General features: G+C 42.4%; 1 protein-coding gene across 1 annotated transcript in view; it reads left to right on the top strand.

The window, feature by feature from the left end:
* Positions 1–5778, top strand: part of LOC116693953 (ovochymase-2) — a 34012-nt gene that overhangs the window by 6726 nt on the left and 21508 nt on the right. The gene's annotated exons all lie outside the window — the stretch shown is intronic.

Genomic DNA, 5778 nt, shown 5'->3' with positions numbered 1-5778 from the left:
GCATGGCAGTTAGGCTACAGTTACAACTATATGTCATCCAAGCTCCTTTCTGCTTGTCATGAGTGTCCCTCACTGGTTGTTGTCATAGTGATCCCCTGGGAGAGCGGGGTTTTTGAATACCCCTTACTGGCAGTTACAGGCCCATCCCTCACCACTGCAGAGTCCTGGGAGACACAACACACAGAGTACTGTGTACAGAAGCATTAGAAATATGAAAAATAAGAGTTGCTGTGATGAGAGGAACAACAACTTACTCGATAAAGTTGTTCGTTGCTGCTGATCATCAGCTAAAGCAAACACACAAACATAAAAAAAAGAGAATATGTGTAAGAAAAAGTCAATTTTTAGCCAATATTATACCAATACATTACATCTTCGGTAGAACTGTGTAGACATCTGCTGTATGTCACCTATACATTTACATCACAGACTGTACAAATCATGGAAGTAGCATAGTTGATGTCACCCAGTGGTTTGTGGACTGCAGTTTAAAGCCATATTTTGCATGGTATTTTAGAGCCAGAAATTACCATATGGACAAAAGGGCAGAGCTAGGGAGGATGACACATCTAAGACGTCTGTTTGTATGGTTTCATGGCACTTTGCCATTTTTAACCCTTTAGTGCCGGCTGGTGCATTGATTGCATGTATGAACACTTCACAGAGCTAGTTCTGCAGATATTCTCTTAAGTTTCCAGCTAACGCTAGCACCAGCTTGGTTGGCAAAACGCTGAACAAAACTAAAATGTTCCAATTGATACATAAACTGTGATAAAGTGAAACCCACAGTTAGGGGATTAAAGTTTAGGAATAAAACATAGGAACCCAAAAAAAGTTCACGGCTATTGAAATCTGTCGTCCTTGTGTTTCAAATAGTGGGCCAGACGTTGCCGTCGAGAGGCCGGGGGGTCTGGCACCGTGTAGTTCCTGGAGCACATGTATTCATTTTATAATGCACTATTGTCATTATATAGAGCATTATACTGTGATATAAGTTACTCTAATTGGTACTCTAATACTGTATTTTGTAGTATCAACTAAGTACATTCAATCTTGCTAATAAATACGGATGTCCACGATTACACAAAGTTTATACTTTTATATGTTTATTGAAGCGATTGTGCAGTATTATATACTTAACCTAATAAGTAAATATAAAGACTTATAAAAACATGATATTTCTGAGTACTATAATTATACTATGTACAAGCAACTTATAACGCATTATAAGATATATGTAATGCATTGCAGAACATGGACTGGAAAGTGTCACAGAATTATCACCTGACACTGCCATTCCCTTCAGTTCTGTGGTCCTGTTTTTAGCTATTATTTTGGTGTTACGGTCAATCTAATCAACCTTGTTTTCAGTCACAGCAGGAAGCTGTTTTCAGAAAAAACATCTCTGATGCCCACCACCATATGACATACAGACTAGCTGGGGAACACAGTTTGTGGCTAAAGAGCCAGCTATTTTTCCCAGGAGTCGTGGAGACCAGAACAGAACTAACGATAAAGGGAATATTGGACTTTTGCATTTGTCAGGTGGACAGAAACATGACTCCAATTTTGCTCCGTATCTGACTGTGTAAATTAGCAACTGTAATTTGCTTTCCTATAATGTCATTATGTCAATTTTGTGTAACACTCCACACGGGTCACAATACAGACATTAAATACTTTTTTAAGGGTCATGTGAAAGCCATTTGACACATTATAGTCACTTTGATCATTGACTTTTCCTAACAAACGGTGATCATTTGATCCTCTGTTTCATAAACTATTTAGACCTCTGATAAAAAGTTTAAAAAATAAATAGAAACTGTCATCGTGATTTATTTAATGATAACCCAACCTACCCTCTCTTAGTTTACGCTTTATCCATGGCAGAGCAGCTCGACATCAGTAAAAACCCCAGGAGACCCTCTCCTGAAAGGGGCGCGGCTGCTGTTGTTTCCCCAGCTCCGACCACATCCCTTCCCCCAGGAAGTTACACCCAGTGCTACCAATGACGCCGCCTGAACCCGCTGGACATACAGCGGACCCCCTGGTCCCCCTAGAGGATATAAAGGGAGTTAAAACACTGCAAAAAACTTTTTAAAGCTACTAAAATAGAGATGTGAATAACAATTTTTAGTTCCAGGTATTAGTGGGCATCACTGCTCTTGAACTTGAGAGTAGAATAATGGAAAAAATAGGCAGATGAATGTTTCTTATTTTACCTGGCATGCATCTTTCCTCCTTTCTGGCCCGGCACACAGGACAGTCATGGGTGGCTGAGGTCTAGCTTGTCTCTGTGTTAAGAATTGAACTTTGACAGTCTGGAGGACAATTTACATTTCGCTGGGTGACCAAGTCTAACTGGACCTCTCTCAGCACCGCAGGAAGAGGACCCTCTGGGAAACAACAAAATAAACAAAGCTATCCTTAAAGGTAATTTATTTATGTTTCAACCTGGACCTTTTTTTCTATGCATTAGTGTCTATATCCATGACTTTCCTTTCCCGAGATTGCTCCGTTATCCCAGGAAATTCCGCCGGATTTCACTCTTTTCGGCGGATGTCCATTACTTTCCTCTTTCTATGTGTTGTAATTCTAAACTCCGGTGGATTTATGACAGCTATGGTTAACTGCTCCTGGATCTCTATAGGGTAAATCCAGACAGCTAGCTAGACTATCTGTCCAATCTAAGTTTTCTGTTGCAAGACTTAAACAACTTTTGAACGTAAACATGTTCCACTAAACAAGTTCCTTTCCGAGGCCCAGACGATTGTGATTGGTTTAAAGAAATGCAAATAAACCGGAGCACGTTTTCTCCCATCACGGAAAGTTGTGTGGACTAAATTGAGAATGTCTAAGTGACTAATGAAACTAAAATGCTAAGCTAGGTAATAGGCAGCCGCAACCGGGCTGCAATATACACTTTTCCACTGACAAACTCTATTATTATTCTTAGTGTCTGACAACTAATGGAGAATCCCAACGAGGTTGACCTTTTTGTGAAGCGTAAGATCCTTTTAGTTAACATGAAACAGCTCTGAATCACCCAACCTACCAGACTCCATTTAAATAAGCAATTCTTTTACCGTGAATAGTGCCTGCATGTTTCCACATATAAGGGTTTATTTCAACCGAGTAATATCATTGACGTCCACTTCCGGGATTGCTCTGTTGCAGACCGAAATTCCGGTGGATTTTACTCATTCAGGCCGGATATCTGTTGCCTATGGCTTCTTGTGTGGCATTTTATACTCGATTAAGAGGGATATGGTTAATTGCTCCTCAGATTTTTGCAGGGTAATCCAGACAGCTAGCTAGATTATCTGTTCAATCTGAGTTTTCTGTTGCATGACCGAAACAGCATTCAAACGTAACATGTTCCACCAAACGGTTCCTTCTTAAGGATATTTTGCAGTGGCACCGTAGCTTTTCCCGGTGTCTGGCATCGCCTAAGAAGACGGTTTAGAAATGCCAATAAACCAGAGCATGTTTTTCTCCATCCCAGAATGCTGTGGACTAGCCAGACCCTCCTCTTCAGCGTTCGGTGGGGAAGGTTGGCAAAGCGAGACTATTTCAACCAAACTAAAATGGTGATTGTTGAAACAACAAAAAGACAAACGAAGACAGCTTTAATAATTAGGAACTTAGGAATTATTGGAACTGAAGGAATTATTCTTTATCTTTCTTTCTTCTTTCTTTTATCCGGCAAATGAATTGCCTTTTTGGAGGTCTTATCATATTCAAAAACTCACCAAATTTGGCGTCGCATCAAGTCTGGTGAAAATTTACGTATTTAATGGTTTCGGGAATAGGCGCACAAAAATGGCTCGCTAGCGCCACCTAAGAAATTAAGAAAATTGAGCCCCTGCAGCTCGATTAACGTAGAGTCACAAAACTTGGTACACATATGTATCATGGCAGGGGGAAAAAACCCATAAAACTCCATTGTAGCCCCCCCCTAAACCCAACAGGAAATCCGCCATTTTGTTTTGAATGTGCAAAATTAGTGCGATTTTGCCCATTTCCACATGTCGTACTTTAACGAACTCCTCATAGAGCTTTCGTCCGATCAGCTTCAAACTTGGTGTGTGTCATCTTAACATGTTAATGATGAAGAGTTATTAAAAGAAAAACTTTTCGTCATAGGGCGTGGCCGTGGCGGGGCGGCCATTTTGCGCGATTCGCCACCGAAACAGGAAGTGGGTGTAACTTGAGCGTACATGATCCGATTGGCTCGAAACTTTTCACGATTCATCAGAGTCCGCCCCTGACGACATCTACACGCCGAAATTCGCTCAAAATCATAGCGCCCCCTAGTGGCAACAGGAAGTAGGCCTAAAAGACAAGGTGCTATACTTTAACGAACTCCTCCTAGAGACTTCATCCGATCAACTTCAAACTTGGTCTGTGTCATCTTAAGATGTTGAAGAGGAAAAGTTATTAACGGTGTGAGCATGGCATGGCGGCCATTTTGAGTGTTTAGCAATGAAGAATTAAGTGGCTGTAACTACAGTGTACGTTGTCGTATCTGCTTGAAATTTCCCACAAACACCAAGAGTCCAGGCCTGAGGACACCTACAGGCCAATATGGAGTTTTGGAGATAGCGCCACCATCTGGCAACAAGAAATATGCTTTATAGGACAAACATCATCCGATTTACATGAAACTTAGAATGTGTGGTCTACATGTGATAATGAGGCGGCCCCAATATTATGACCACGCCCAGTCACACAGGCCACGCCCCCATTCATAACATTTGAACCGTTTAACGTAGATACTTATGTGAGGTGTCATTGAACTCAGCCTGTGACTTCCTGTTTTATTGGTGATGTTTGACCCGCCCCCATATGATTCAGCCACGCCCCCTTTCACAGATAATGACCTGTATGACATATAGGCGTCCCTAACCCTAACCCTAGCCCAACCGAAACCATCCTGTTATTTTCCTAAACCCAACCTTCCCGTTGTTGTCCCAAGTCCCGTTATTGCTTTCCTAAACCCCACCGTCTATTGCTTTCCTAAACCTAAACCCTAAACCCTAACCCTAACCACTAACCCTAACCCCCCTAACCCTAACCCTAGCCCAACCGAAACCATCCTGTTGTTATTTTCCTAGACCCAACCTTCCCGTTGTTGTCCCAAGTCCCGTTATTGCTTTCCTAAACCCAACAGTCTATTGCTTTCCTAAACCTAAACCCTAACCCCCAACCCTAACCCTAACGCCCCTAACCCTAGCCCACCCAAAACCATCCCGTTGTTATTTTCCTAAACCCAACCTTCCCGTTGTTGTCCCAAGTCCCGTTATTGCTTTCCTAAACCCAACCCTCTATTGCTTTCCTAAATCCTAACCCTAACCCTAACGCTAACCCTATAACCCTAACCCTAACCCCTAACCGCCCTAACCCTAACCCTAGCCCAACCGAAACCACCCTGTTGTTATTTTCCTAAACCCAACCTTCCCGTTGTTGTCCCAAGTCCCGTTATTGCTTTCCTAAACCCAACCGTCTATTGCTTTCCTAACCCTAAACCAAAACCCTAACCCTAAACCTAACCCCCTAACCCTAACGCCCCTAACCCTAGGTCAACCAAAACCATCCTGTTGTTATTTTCCTAAACCCACCTTCCCATTATTGTCCCAAGTCCCGTCATTGCTTGTGCCCGTGCCCCTCGCAGTGCCCATCTAGGGCGCTGCGTTCTACCCTAACCTAACCCCCTAACCCACCCTTCCCGTTGTTGTTCCAAGTCCCGTTATTGCTTTCCTAAACCCAACCGTCTAT

Source organism: Etheostoma spectabile, chromosome 8 (assembly GCF_008692095.1).
Source record: "Etheostoma spectabile isolate EspeVRDwgs_2016 chromosome 8, UIUC_Espe_1.0, whole genome shotgun sequence".
Classification (NCBI taxonomy): Eukaryota; Metazoa; Chordata; class Actinopteri; order Perciformes; family Percidae; genus Etheostoma; species Etheostoma spectabile.
This window is presented reverse-complemented; position numbering and strand designations above follow the sequence as displayed.